This window comes from Protopterus annectens, chromosome 5.part0 (genome assembly GCF_019279795.1).
Source record: "Protopterus annectens isolate FY-2018-M chromosome 5.part0, PAN1.0, whole genome shotgun sequence".
NCBI classification, from domain to species: Eukaryota; Metazoa; Chordata; order Ceratodontiformes; family Protopteridae; genus Protopterus; species Protopterus annectens.
This window is the reverse complement of record NC_056735.1, coordinates 1,841,724,281-1,841,736,644: the sequence shown is the minus strand read 5'-3', so window position 1 is coordinate 1,841,736,644 and position 12,364 is coordinate 1,841,724,281. Positions and strand designations below refer to the sequence as shown.

General features: G+C 42.4%; 1 protein-coding gene across 1 annotated transcript in view; it reads left to right on the top strand.

Annotated features, from left to right (window-relative positions):
- Window positions 1–12,364, top strand: part of LOC122802423 (phosphatidylinositol 3,4,5-trisphosphate 3-phosphatase TPTE2-like) — a 1,666,738-nt gene that overhangs the window by 43,685 nt on the left and 1,610,689 nt on the right. The window lies entirely within an intron of this gene.

Below are 12,364 nucleotides of genomic sequence, written 5' to 3'. Positions count from 1 at the left end.
CAGAGTATGGGAAGTCTCTGGGACAGGAATCTATCCCTCCGGCATGTTCTGTTTATTGTGGTGACGAGGTTTAGGTCCCTAGAGCATGTAGCTCGGAGGGATTGGGATTTTAAGTGATCATGTCCATCAGCTCTGGGTTTGACATAGCTTTGTATGTTAGGCAGAGATCACCTCTGAGTAGGCAATATGTGACTGAGTAAAGCTGGAGTTTTTTGAGACTGCGTAGGGCATCTTTTTGCAGCCGGTAATCCTCTTTGAGGTATTTCTGCGGCCTTTCCCGTTGTAGATGTCTTGTGAGGTACATACCAAAAGGGGTGTTGTACTCTATAATGGGTCTAATGAGTGATGAGTAGAGGGGAAGAATAACCTCTTTTTTTTTTTTTTTTTTTCCTGTATGAAAGCCTTTTGTGATGAGGTGTGCCACGTAGAAGGATTTCCTTCCTGATGTGATTATCAAAGGAGAGACTACTGTCCACCTGTGTCCCAAGGTCTCCTCACACTTTCGGTGTTAAGTATACTACCACCTATGTTGTAGTTCATGGGTACAGTGTTTTTACCAAAGGGGATGACCATGCACTTTTTGGCATTGAGCTTGAGGCCATGGCTTTGACACCAGGCATCTGTCTCAGTGAGGCCCTTTTGTAGGATGTCCACATCGTTAGGAGTTTTGATTATGGCTCCTAGATCGCAGTCGTCTGCGAACTTCTTTAGCCAAAGACCTTTTGTGTTAGCCTGTACTTCAGAGAAGTAGATACCAAACAGGAGAGGACCCAGGACTGAACCCTGTGATACTCCACTTGTCACTAGTCTGAAGTCTGATTTGGAGTCTGCTACTTTCACAGTGTGGGTTCTGTCAGTGAGCCAGTTGGCAACCTATCTTGTGACATAGGGATGTATACCTAGTTTAGGGAGTTTATCTGTAATTCCAGGGTGGGGGATGGTGTCAAAAGCCTTGGCAAGATCTAGATAGGCTGTGTGAACCACCTTACCCTTGTCTACAGCTTTGGTGACTGTTTCAAAGAATTCTATCAAGTTTAGGAGACATGATCTGCCTTTTACAAACCCGAACTAGGTGGGATCCAGAGTCTGGAGATTACCAATGTCTTTGTTTTATAAGTTCCATGATGCATTCCATGGCCTTGCAGATCAGGCTAATGGGGCGGTAGTTCCCAGGGTCCATGGTGGCTCCCCCCTTGTGGAGTGGGATAACCGTTGCTGTGCATCATTCAGCAGACACAAAGCCTGAGGTTTGAACATGGTATTCACAGTTGCAGTCCTGGTTTACCTCCCTCATTCCCCCTTTTTGGTCCTCTCCTAGTCTCTCTTCCTGAGGTACAGGCTGAATTGGATATTTTTTGCCAAAATTGCATTTGGTTAGCCTTATTTCTGGGGGCTTCTGACTGTTATGGCACGAAAGACTTGAGGATGTGACGTTGGCTGCCTCCTTTTGTATCTGACGCCCTGGCGTCCTTTACAACCGATGGCAGCCAATGTAATTTTTAATTACCTTTTGGTATTCTGGCCGAGGGCTACCAGGAGCCAGATAACCCATTGGTTAGGACTGCAACAGTGAATACACTCTTAACAATACACATTTATGGTATGTGTATGCAACTGTACTTTTCATTATGGGATGGGGGAGATGCTTAGCAACCTAAAAAGGTTTAAATTAAGTAGTCCTAATGTGTGCATTCTTAATTCTACCACTTGCTGAGGAAGGCCCTTCCTACTGTTGTAAATCTGTTCTGTTACGAATATAACTTGTGTTACAGTTCTTTCTGGATATTTGCTTTTACTGCAGGATAGGTAGTCGGGGGGGGGGGTTGGCCTTTGGTCAGCTGGTACCCTAGGCAAGAGAGTTCCACAGCATCCCCATCATCACCTAGTGCCCACATCCTGGTGGTCTTGCACCATCCAGATGACTTTTTTTTCTCTGTTTCTTATTCTTCAGTTTTTCCTGTATTTATTCAACACATTTAAAAGAAACACTTTCTTTACTACAAAAAAGTAAACTAGTACTGTAAAAGCGCCACCACCTAGCTGGCCTATGCATAAGGCTGGCTATTGTGCTGCCAACATAAAAAGAAATGCATCCGTATTTAGCCGGCAGTCTACCTACATCAGTAATGAATTTAAAATGGCCCTTTCTTGATAGAAGCACAGAAATGCTTTTTTGCACTCTGACCAGTGCTAATTTGAAATTATTAAAGACTACTGAGTTGTAATTTCTGTCCTTTCTTGGTAAATCAAGGGGGCTGTGAGAGTGATGAGTGCTTTGATAGAAAGATCCCAGCATGCTTAGGTTTGCATTCTTCATGTAAATGACTGCTAATACAGAATCACAGTAGACAGCTGAAATGCATGCTGAGTAGTTTACAGCTCAGTTTAGTAACAGCCATCAACTCCTCTCCGGTTCTCTAGAGCTCACAGCAGAATGTGTTTTTGGTGTTCTCACCAACATCCACTTTTCGGATGTATCAATGCCTAAGGTGTGGTAATGGCTTTGTGAAATTCCTAATGTGGCAGGCAAATGAGCAAATGCAAGCAACACTGATGAGATGAATTGAGAACAGAAGGCCTGAAGACTAGGCTTTATTCTTCTTACAATTGTGCTAGTTCAGCTACAACAAAAAAAAAAAAAAAACAATATTGTTAGTAAATGAGGTACAACAGATGAAAGCCAAGTAATCACGCCTAACAGCAGCAGTTCAGGATTTAACTGCCTTTATCCTTTGTTTTGAAAGCATGCTGCACTTGTATTGCCATTCCACTATTGCACATTGTCAACATGCTACCTAAAATCAGATATGATCCCTGACTCTTGGAAGATATTTAACATTATTCTCATCCACATATGTAATTGTGGCCATTTTATCCTCCAGGACCATGCATAACTGTTTTTACCTTTGGTAAAGATCCTGGAGAAAGCTTGCAATTAAAGGTACTTTCTGAAGAGTGTAGCCTTCCTATTCTTCAGCAACAGGGTTTTAGAAGGTTTACTTCTAATGTTGCACTTGTAGCCCTTAACTGCCTGCATCTTGCCACTGAACCTGGTTATCTCACTGGACTAGTTTTCGTAGAGTTCTCAAAGTTCTTTGACTCTGTGGCTGATACTGTTCTGATCCGAGACTGTCCATCTATGCACTCGTACCTCTATGCTCACCAGTATTTACAGGTTAACTTTTGAACAGTGGCAGTCTCCACTTTGTTTTAACAAATGTGAATTTCATAGGATGTGGTGTTTGGACATTGTGTAATTTTAGTACCCACTTGTATGCCACTTGGTATTTGCGACATGCTTGTTTACATTGATGATATGGTTATCTAGGACGTCCCCTTCTCAGGTTGTTAACAGTCTAAAGCTATTTGTTATGTAAAATCCCAGTTTCTGCTAACCATCAGTCCTACAGCAGTGAACTGGACCAATATTTCCGCAGTGGGCAGTTGCCAGTCTTTGGAGGCTGCCATCCAAGCAGCTATCATATATATTTTTTTGTTTTGCCCTGACCTGTCCACTAGGTGGGCTACATGCATGCTCTCAGATGAAAGGATATGCAGTATCCTTCCCAAAGGGTATGATCATGCCTGCAAGTACTCCATGAAGAATACTACATACATTGCATAGCAGGGACCAAGCATGTTTTAATGTTTACACCTTTTCTGTGATAGGTGCTCACACTGTAGTGAGTCGGACTGCCTCTACCCCAACCCAGGATGTTTGAACTGGTGTTGACTGCTCACTTCCATTTTGTCCTGTCCATTTCCTCCTGTAGCTGAGTCACTAATCAAAACTCTGGTTGCCAGTCATAGTTGGAGCTTTATCCCTATTTGCTACAGAACCAAGACAATTTGTTTCTGTCCTTTCCTTTAGCATCTAGGCCATAAGGTGAAGCTGTTGAAGAAAGAAAGAAACAAGGAGCCATGTTGTAGCACCTAAAAGTAGTGTTGTGGTATGTACAAGGTAAACAAAGTACCTCTAGCCTTGATGGCAGTCCTATGGAGAACTTCCTGACCTGCAAGTACCGGAGTGTCTCAATGGACCTTTTCCCTGATGTACTCTTCGCACATTGTAAGAATAGTTTGTTCCATGTTTTGCTCATACTGCATATTGTGCACAGTCTGCTGACTAATCTGGTAGAATGTACCCCCTACAAAAAACGTCCTTTTCCTTTACATTTGTGCGCCCCTCCTAGCTGTATTGCCACCTTCACTTGTAACCAAAGAATGCAGACCTTGCAAGACAAAATCCACAGATTTCCAATAAGGACCTGCAGGAGGCAACATTACCACTACATGTTCACATAGGTGACTAGTGGTTTCATTCAGGATACCCTCCTGATTTTAAATTACTTTGTAAAACAAATAGGGTTACCACAACATTTGCATCATTTAAAACCATGTTCAAGACTAAGATCATTCAGTTCATTGGCTCTTTCATTTCTTTACCACTCGCCCGCTGTCTGTCTCGATGCCTTTTCTGTTACAGGGCATTCATTTCAGAACACTTGTTTGTCTTGGTCTGCTTCTTTGCTCAGCTGAGGCTTTTCTTTTAAAGAAAGGCAAAATACTGAAAATGCTTTTGCTTGGTACTATAAAAAGTAATACATTTGCTTAGCAATAGGAGTTTCATTCTGATCCCACTAAAAAATTCATCTTTCAAAAAAAAACAAAAAAGGATCTTTTGGAGGGAGATTTGAACCAGGGATTTTCCCAGAATCAGCATTTTGAGATTGAGAACTTTATCTGCTTAAACATTTCTGCAGTTGTTTCTGCTCAAGTAGTGTGGGGTAATGTAGCATTGTCCATATTCAGGCTTGTGTTTTGCGCCTAGTTATTTGTTAGTAGAGGCTGTGTCTGAGCACATGTTCCAGGCCATCGTAGTTTAGCCAAAGCCAGTATAGCATTTCAGTGAGAGTGAATTGTTTATGGTCATTGGCTGATTGTGATTACATGGACTAAGGCTTGGAGCAAGCACCTCATTGGTTCTTTCAAGCTTTTTTTTTTTTTTTTTTTTTAAGTTGTTTCAGGTTTCAACTTTGTTACTTAAGTTAACTTGAGTGTTTCTGCCATTTCACACTGAGCTAATCGGAGGAAGGGCACTGAGCCGACTGATCTGTGATATATAACATTAAGCATCCTGGGTTTTTTTTTTTGTTATTTATAGCACTTTTATTGTCTGCATATACTTTTCTAGCTAGTTTCACTGTGTGTAAGGTATTAACTAGAAATTTCCTACAATTGTTAAGCATTTGGTTGGGTTTGTTCTGATTTTTGTTTCTCACCTTCCCTCCCCTATTGGTATCCTGTTTTTATACTTGGTGGCTTTGCAGTTGCTTGCCCCTACTGTAAATTTGATCTGGGTCACTCCTCCCAGTCTAGTGTCATTACCTCATTCTACCTAATCCGGGGAGAACATTTGTGAAGGCCAACCCACTTAGTTTCTACTCCTCCTTTCCCCTTTCCACTTTACAAAAAAAAATTTTTTCTAAGCTTGTTTCCTGCCTTTTCTGTAAGTCATCTAGTCCAAATACAGATTTTCTGTATCCAGGACTGTTTGTAAGCTTCTGAGCCCCCACGCCTTTCTGTGTTGGAGGGAAGCCTTCTAGCTTAATTTTGTTTCTTAGAACTAGCCAGTTTTCTAGGTTCAGCACTCCAAATCTGTTTCTTTGAGCTCAGCACTTGTTCAAAACTCATTGTAAGCTTTATATAAGCTACAAATTACTCCAGCATTCCACTTTCCTCACTTGCCTAGAGGAAAACAGTTTTTAGTACTTAAGAGATGCTTGGAGAGGTGCTTATTTATTAAGGGTCAGCTCTCTGTGTTTTCTCCTGTCTACCTGATGAATCTGGACATCTTGGGGCAATGCAGCAATTGCCTCATGTACACAGACAACCCTCTCCTTCTACCACCTAACACTACAACCTGTGAGAGATGCACTTATATAGCCAAACTGGAAGCAAAGCTCTCTTCACGCAAGACTGGACTAGACAGTCGAGGACAAGGTAAACACTTGCACCACACCACACTCATCACATAGTCCCTCAAAACCTACACCAAAACACACACCTACATTCACAGAGGCTCTCAATAAAATCTACCCAAGCAAAAGGGACCTCCAAAGCAGAAACGCAAGCAACATCCACCCCCCCCAACACAACCCGAATGACACAGCCCACAAACTCAGTGTGCCACTCGACCACAGCTCATAAGGCATAACAACGTACCCAACACTCTAGTCCATAGGTGACTCTATAGTAAGGTGCACTAATGTTCCACTCACCAGGCTAAACAAGGAGAAAGTTACTGTCAGCTGCCTGTCAGGTGCCAGGTTCCGCCACATAATGCACGCACTCGGGTCACTCCACAACAAGTACAAATATGACTGTCATTGTCCATGTTGGTGTGAATGACCTGAGATGTACCTCCCTGGACTACATGAAAAGAGACATGGAGGAGCTGTCCAATCTTGTTGCCCAGGCAGGTGTGACCCTAGCCCTGAGTAGCATCCTGCCATCACCCAGAATACCACAGTACAAGGACAAAATGATTGACTTCAACAATTGGCTAAGCTTCTGGTGTCGTTCTAAGGGGATCCAGTGCCTGCCTGAGATGACATGATCAAGAAACCGCAATGGCCAGAGATGGCCTGCACCTGTCGCCTGTGGGATTCTGGATACTGGCTAAGGCTCTTGCCACCCTTGTAGTGCCTTTTTTAGGCAAGGGTCAAATGACAAATTCACCACTGTAACCGGCACAAGCAAGCAAAATCTGAGGGTAAATGCTACTTAATGCTAGAGGTCTAAACCTCAAAATGCACTCACTTGAGGCACTCCTTAAAATGGAGAACATTAACATCTGTGCAGTGACCAGAGACCTAGTTCAAGGCTCTGGGGAGCACTCTTGCATTACCAGGCTGTAATTCATACCGCACCTTTCAGTCACCTAACCTGGACTGAAACACTAAAGGCAGAGGTGTATCCATATTCATTAAGGATATCCATACCTCCAGACTAGTTGCTCCACATAATGAATCTGAGATTATCCAAGTGCAACTAACTCTGGGCAAGACTGCAATCCAGATTGTAGCTTGCTACAAATCCCCCACCATGGCCCAAGATTCCCACTCATTTCTTGATGCACTGGAAAATAGGTTACAACCTAACACCATGATAATGGGTGATTTCAACTACCCACCATTAAATGGGAAAACTACTCGTGTACCAACTCTTGTGCTCAACGTTTTCTGGAATTCATAAATTCCAATGCCTTGGGTCAACTTATCCACACCCCCACCAGGGGCAGCAATATCCTAGACCTGGTCATTACAACATGGGCAACCGGTGTTCCACACCAGAGGTTAATTCCTCATTGGTCAGATCTGACCACACAAGCTAATCACCCTAGACATCCACATCCCATCCCCAGTTAGGGAAACCACCATAAAAAATTTCTCCAAAGCCACCTTCACGCTTAAGACAGAAGTGGTAAACTTCACGACATCCATGCTGATGGACATTAGAGGTATGACTGCTGAATACTATACAAATGCACTTTATAAGCACTTACACAAGTGCATGGATCATGCAATCCCTTACAGAACCAAGATGCTAGCTTCCAAAAAAAGGAAGCCAATCTGGTGGTCCCCTGCCATAAACAAACTGTACAACAGAAGAAAGAAACTGTTGCAAAAAGAGTAAAATCCCATGATTGGAGGATCTCTATGGTCAGCCTCAGTAAGAAGCTGAGATCCTTCATAAAATCCTCCAAATATAGTTACGAAAACAAAATCACCACTGATTCTAAATACAACCACAAAGCATTCTATAGCTATGTCAAGAATCTCCATGGCAACACTCAGATCTGGTCTGAGTTGCAGCACAATGGCACTAAATGTACAGAACCAACTGATATTGCCAACATCCTGGCAGATAGGTTCACTGCTAACTTTACCCCTCTCTCACCCTCTAAAGGGCCCATCTCTATAACAGAAGAATGCAAAGTTCCTGTAATCACAGCTGCACAGGTAAAAAAAAAAAAAAAAAAACTCTCCAAAGACGAGAACACAGCATCCATGGGACCTAACATCCCAGGCTGCATTCTACATGAACTGCAGAATGAACTGGCACCCCACCCAAGTACCATGTTCAGCCATAGCCTCGCCTCAGGCTTTGTGCCCACTGAATTGGCGCACAGCAATGGTTCTCCCACTCCATAAAGGGGGAGCCACCACGGACCCCGGGAACTACCTCCCCATTAGTCTGACGAGCATGGTCTGCAAGGCTATGGAACATATCATCATGGAACTTATAAACAGTGACATTGGTAATCTCCAAACTGTGGACCCTACCCAGTTCGGGTTTGTAAAAGGAAGATCATGTCTCCTAAACCCGATGGACTTCTTTAAAGTGGTCACCAAAGCCATAGATGAGGGTAAGGTGGTTCATACAGCCTATCTAGATCTCACCAAGGCTTTCGACACCATCCCCCACTCTGGAATTATAGATAAACTCACTAAACTAGGTATATATCCCTGTGTCACAAGATGGGTTGACAACTGGATCACTTGACAGTATCCACACTGTGAAAGTAGCAGACCCTAAATCAAACTTCAGACCAGTGACAAGTGGAATACCACGGGGTTCAGTCCTGGGTCCTCTCCTGTTTGGTATCTACTTCTCTGAAGTACAGGCTAACACAGAAGGTCTTTGGCTAACAAAGTTTGCAGATGACTGCAAACTAGGAGCCATAATCAAAACTCCTAACAATGTGGACATGCTACAAAAGGGCCTCACTGAGACAGATGCCTGGTGTCAAAGCCATGGCCTCAAGCTCAATGCCAAAAAGTGCATTGTCATCCCTTTTGGTAAAAACTCTGTACCCATGAACTACCACATAGGCAGTAGTCTACTTAACATCGAAAGTGTGATATGAGACCTTGGGACACAGGTGGACAGTAGTCTCTCCTTTGATCACATCACCGCAATTGTCAGGAAATCCTTCTAAGTGGCACACCTCCTCACCAAAGGTTTTTCATCCAGGAAAAAGAGGTCATTGTTCCCCTCTACTCATTGCTCATTAGACCCATTGTAGAGTACAATGTCCCTTTTGGTATGTACTTCACAAGACCTCTACAACAACTGGAAAGGCTGCAGAAATGCCTCTGAGAGGATTACCGGCCTCAAACAGATGCCCTACGCAGACCGTCTCAAACGCCAGCTTTACTCTGTTGCATATCGCCTACTCTGAGGCGATCTCTGCCTAACATACAAAGCTATGTCAAACCCAGAGCTGTTGGACATGCTGCACTTAAAGAAATCCCAATCCCTCAGAGCTACACGCTCTAGGGACCTAATAAACAGAATATGCTGAAGGGATAGATTCCTGTCCCAGAGACATCCCATACTCTGGAACAACCTACCTTTGTCAAACAAAGGCCCTCATTAGCACTCAAGAACAATCTTGATTGGATGGGAGATGGGAAATTCACCCTGGGATCACTTCTGTGGCTCTGCTTGACAGGGGCACAGGAAAATATTTTTTTTGGGTGGCAAAAGCCAGGGTACTGTTTGGCTAGGCTTATATAGGCCCTAGGGCCAATAGCCTAGTACCTACCTATGAGAAGAAAATCCTGAAGCAGAATGTTTTTCTCATAACAAAACTGTATGCAAATATCTAGGAACAAAGTAAAAAAAAAAAAAGATTTTTGCAGTTTGTTCACCCAAGCTTTTGCTCAATAAATTCACTGACAAAATGCGACAGTCCAAAATGTTTGCTAGCTAAAAGAAATAATAAAAAAAATTTCCTTAGAAAAAAATACTACGGAAAGTGTTCCGTAAAAGAGGGCTCATCTGTTCAGCCTTGAGTGCTAGCTGACAAACAGCATCACAAAGCCTCCCAAAGTAGCTTAAAAGCTCCATAGTGTTTGGTTCGCTCTCTCGCTCTCGGTGTGCTTGAGCTCCTGACCTGTACTTTCTGATTGGATGGGACAAAAGAAGGACGCACCCTTTTTAGTGCATGCATACAGAATAGTTTTTACATGCCAAAGGGTTACATAAATGTTTTCTGTCAGTTTAACTTCTCCAAATCTCTTGGGTTTCTAATACCATGACAGGGATGGACCCAGTTCCTAAATCAAGATATAATTAAAGTTCATGAAGTTTAATACTCTTTCAGTCTTTGATGTTGGCCAGAAGAGCTCTTTGCAACACCCGCATTGTGGCTAGAATTGACTTTAATTCGTATGGAGTTACACGAATACTCTTGTATTTTGTAGCATACCCAAATACGACTGTAGATTCTTTTAGACCCATTCTTCCTGATACCCAAATAGCTCCAAAGTTCCAATAGTATCTTTCTCCCATATTGCTGTCATTTCTGCCTGCAAATCTTTGTTTTATGACTTTGTGTATGTCAGTAAGTGGGACACTAATGACTAGGTGTAGCAATTTCAGTGACTCAATGCTACTTTAGTCTTTTTTTTTTTTTTTTTTCATGGACTACTGCATCTGATTTTCTTGCATCTATTTTTTTAATTGTTAATTATACCTCTCAACCTCTTAGAGTAAGAAATGTGGGCAAAGCCGTATGTAATGGGAGTACAAAGGTTAAAAAATTGGGGACAATTTTTTAAATATTACTCTTAAAGACGTAGAAAGTTGATAGAATAACACGTTTTGCATTCACATGAATTTCCTGAAAGGTATGAAGTCTGAAACTTTTGTCAATATTTCCTAACTTTAATCCTTGGTGATTTGCTAAAGGTTGGCCTGAAAAATAAAACTTTGAGGAAAAGACCAAGAATGTGAGAAAATTTGGAAGGTTGAGAGTTATGTTGGTAATGGATGATTCTGTGTGATGTACACTTCGTCATCCTGTATAATGCTTTGTGGTTCATGTTTCCAGTGCTTTTCAGCTATATCTGTATTGTAATGTTTACACAGTCCCCGGTGGTGCAGCGGTTAGCATTGTCCCCTCGCAGCAAGAGGTTCTCGGTTTTGATCCTCTGCTGGGGTGCCTTCTGTATGGAGTCTGCATGTCCTCCCTGTGGTCACGTGGGTTTCCTCCGGGTGCTCCGGTTTCCTCCCACATCCCAAAGATCTGCTGTAGGTGGATTGGACATGCTAAATTGGCCCTAGGTGTGTGTATGTGTGTGCCTTCTGTGGAAGGTTTGGTGCTGGGCTGGTAACTCGACACCGTAAAACTCCACTGCCAATCATGAGTGGACAGGTGATCTGCTGTGGCGACCCCTAACTGGGAAAAACTTTACACAATCCCCAGTGCAACAATTTTGCCGTAGTGTAACTTTCAGTGCACAGGCAGTCTGACATGAGTGTTCTCACAGAGCAACAAGGTGTACGACCGTTTCCAATTCACTTTTTACAGAACCCGCATTTGTCTGTTTCTCTGTGGACTTTGTAAACAGTGTATGTAGTCCACTATCATGGGCTGCCGTTGTTAACCTTTCATCATTTGGTTTAAATTCACTTCTCCTTAGCCATTCCCATGTCAAATCCTGATCAACATGAGGTTCCAGGAGATCTCTATATTTACTAAATTTGTGGCTTTTCCACATTTCTTTCCTTCTTGTCTGATCATTCATATATTCATTTGTTTTTTGGTGCTCTCAAATCTGCACTTCTGGTTCGATTTTCCATTCCCATTTGGCACCTGAATGCTTCTGCTTAACTAAGCAGAGATCATATTAGACTTCCTCTCCTCCTGTTTTAAAACTTTCACTGTGTGTGGATCTGATGAGGTCACCAGTTGTGTGCGCAGTCCCAAGACTGCAGATCTATACAGTTTGTTCTCAGTTTAATTTCTCCAAGTCTTTTGGGTTTTTAATACCATGATGGGAATGGACCCCATTCCTAAGTCAGGCAATAATTCAAGTTCATGAAATTAATATTTTCATTCCTTGATGTTGGCCAAAAGTGTTCCTCGCAGCACCAGCAGTGTGCCCAGAATTGATGACTCCTGCAATTTATATGGCATTGTATGTTGCTATTACTACTACTGGGACTGTCTGTGTGGGTATCCTTATTCCTCATTGCCCTCATTTCTGCTAGCAAATCCTGGTATTTTATAACTTTTGTGTGTGTATGTATGTAGGACACTAATTACTAGGTGTAATAATTTCAATGATCAGTGCTATTTTTGTCTTTTCGTATACTATTATATCTGTCTTATGTATTTTGGTACTGTTGGTAATAGGTGATCCCATGTGATGTACACTTCATCATTCTCTGATGCTTTGTGGCTCTTGTTTCCAGTGCTTTTCCACTACAGTATTGTAATGTTTGCACAATTCCCAAATGCAACAGTCTTGCCCCATTTATTATGCCTTTCAGTGTACAGGGGTTCTGC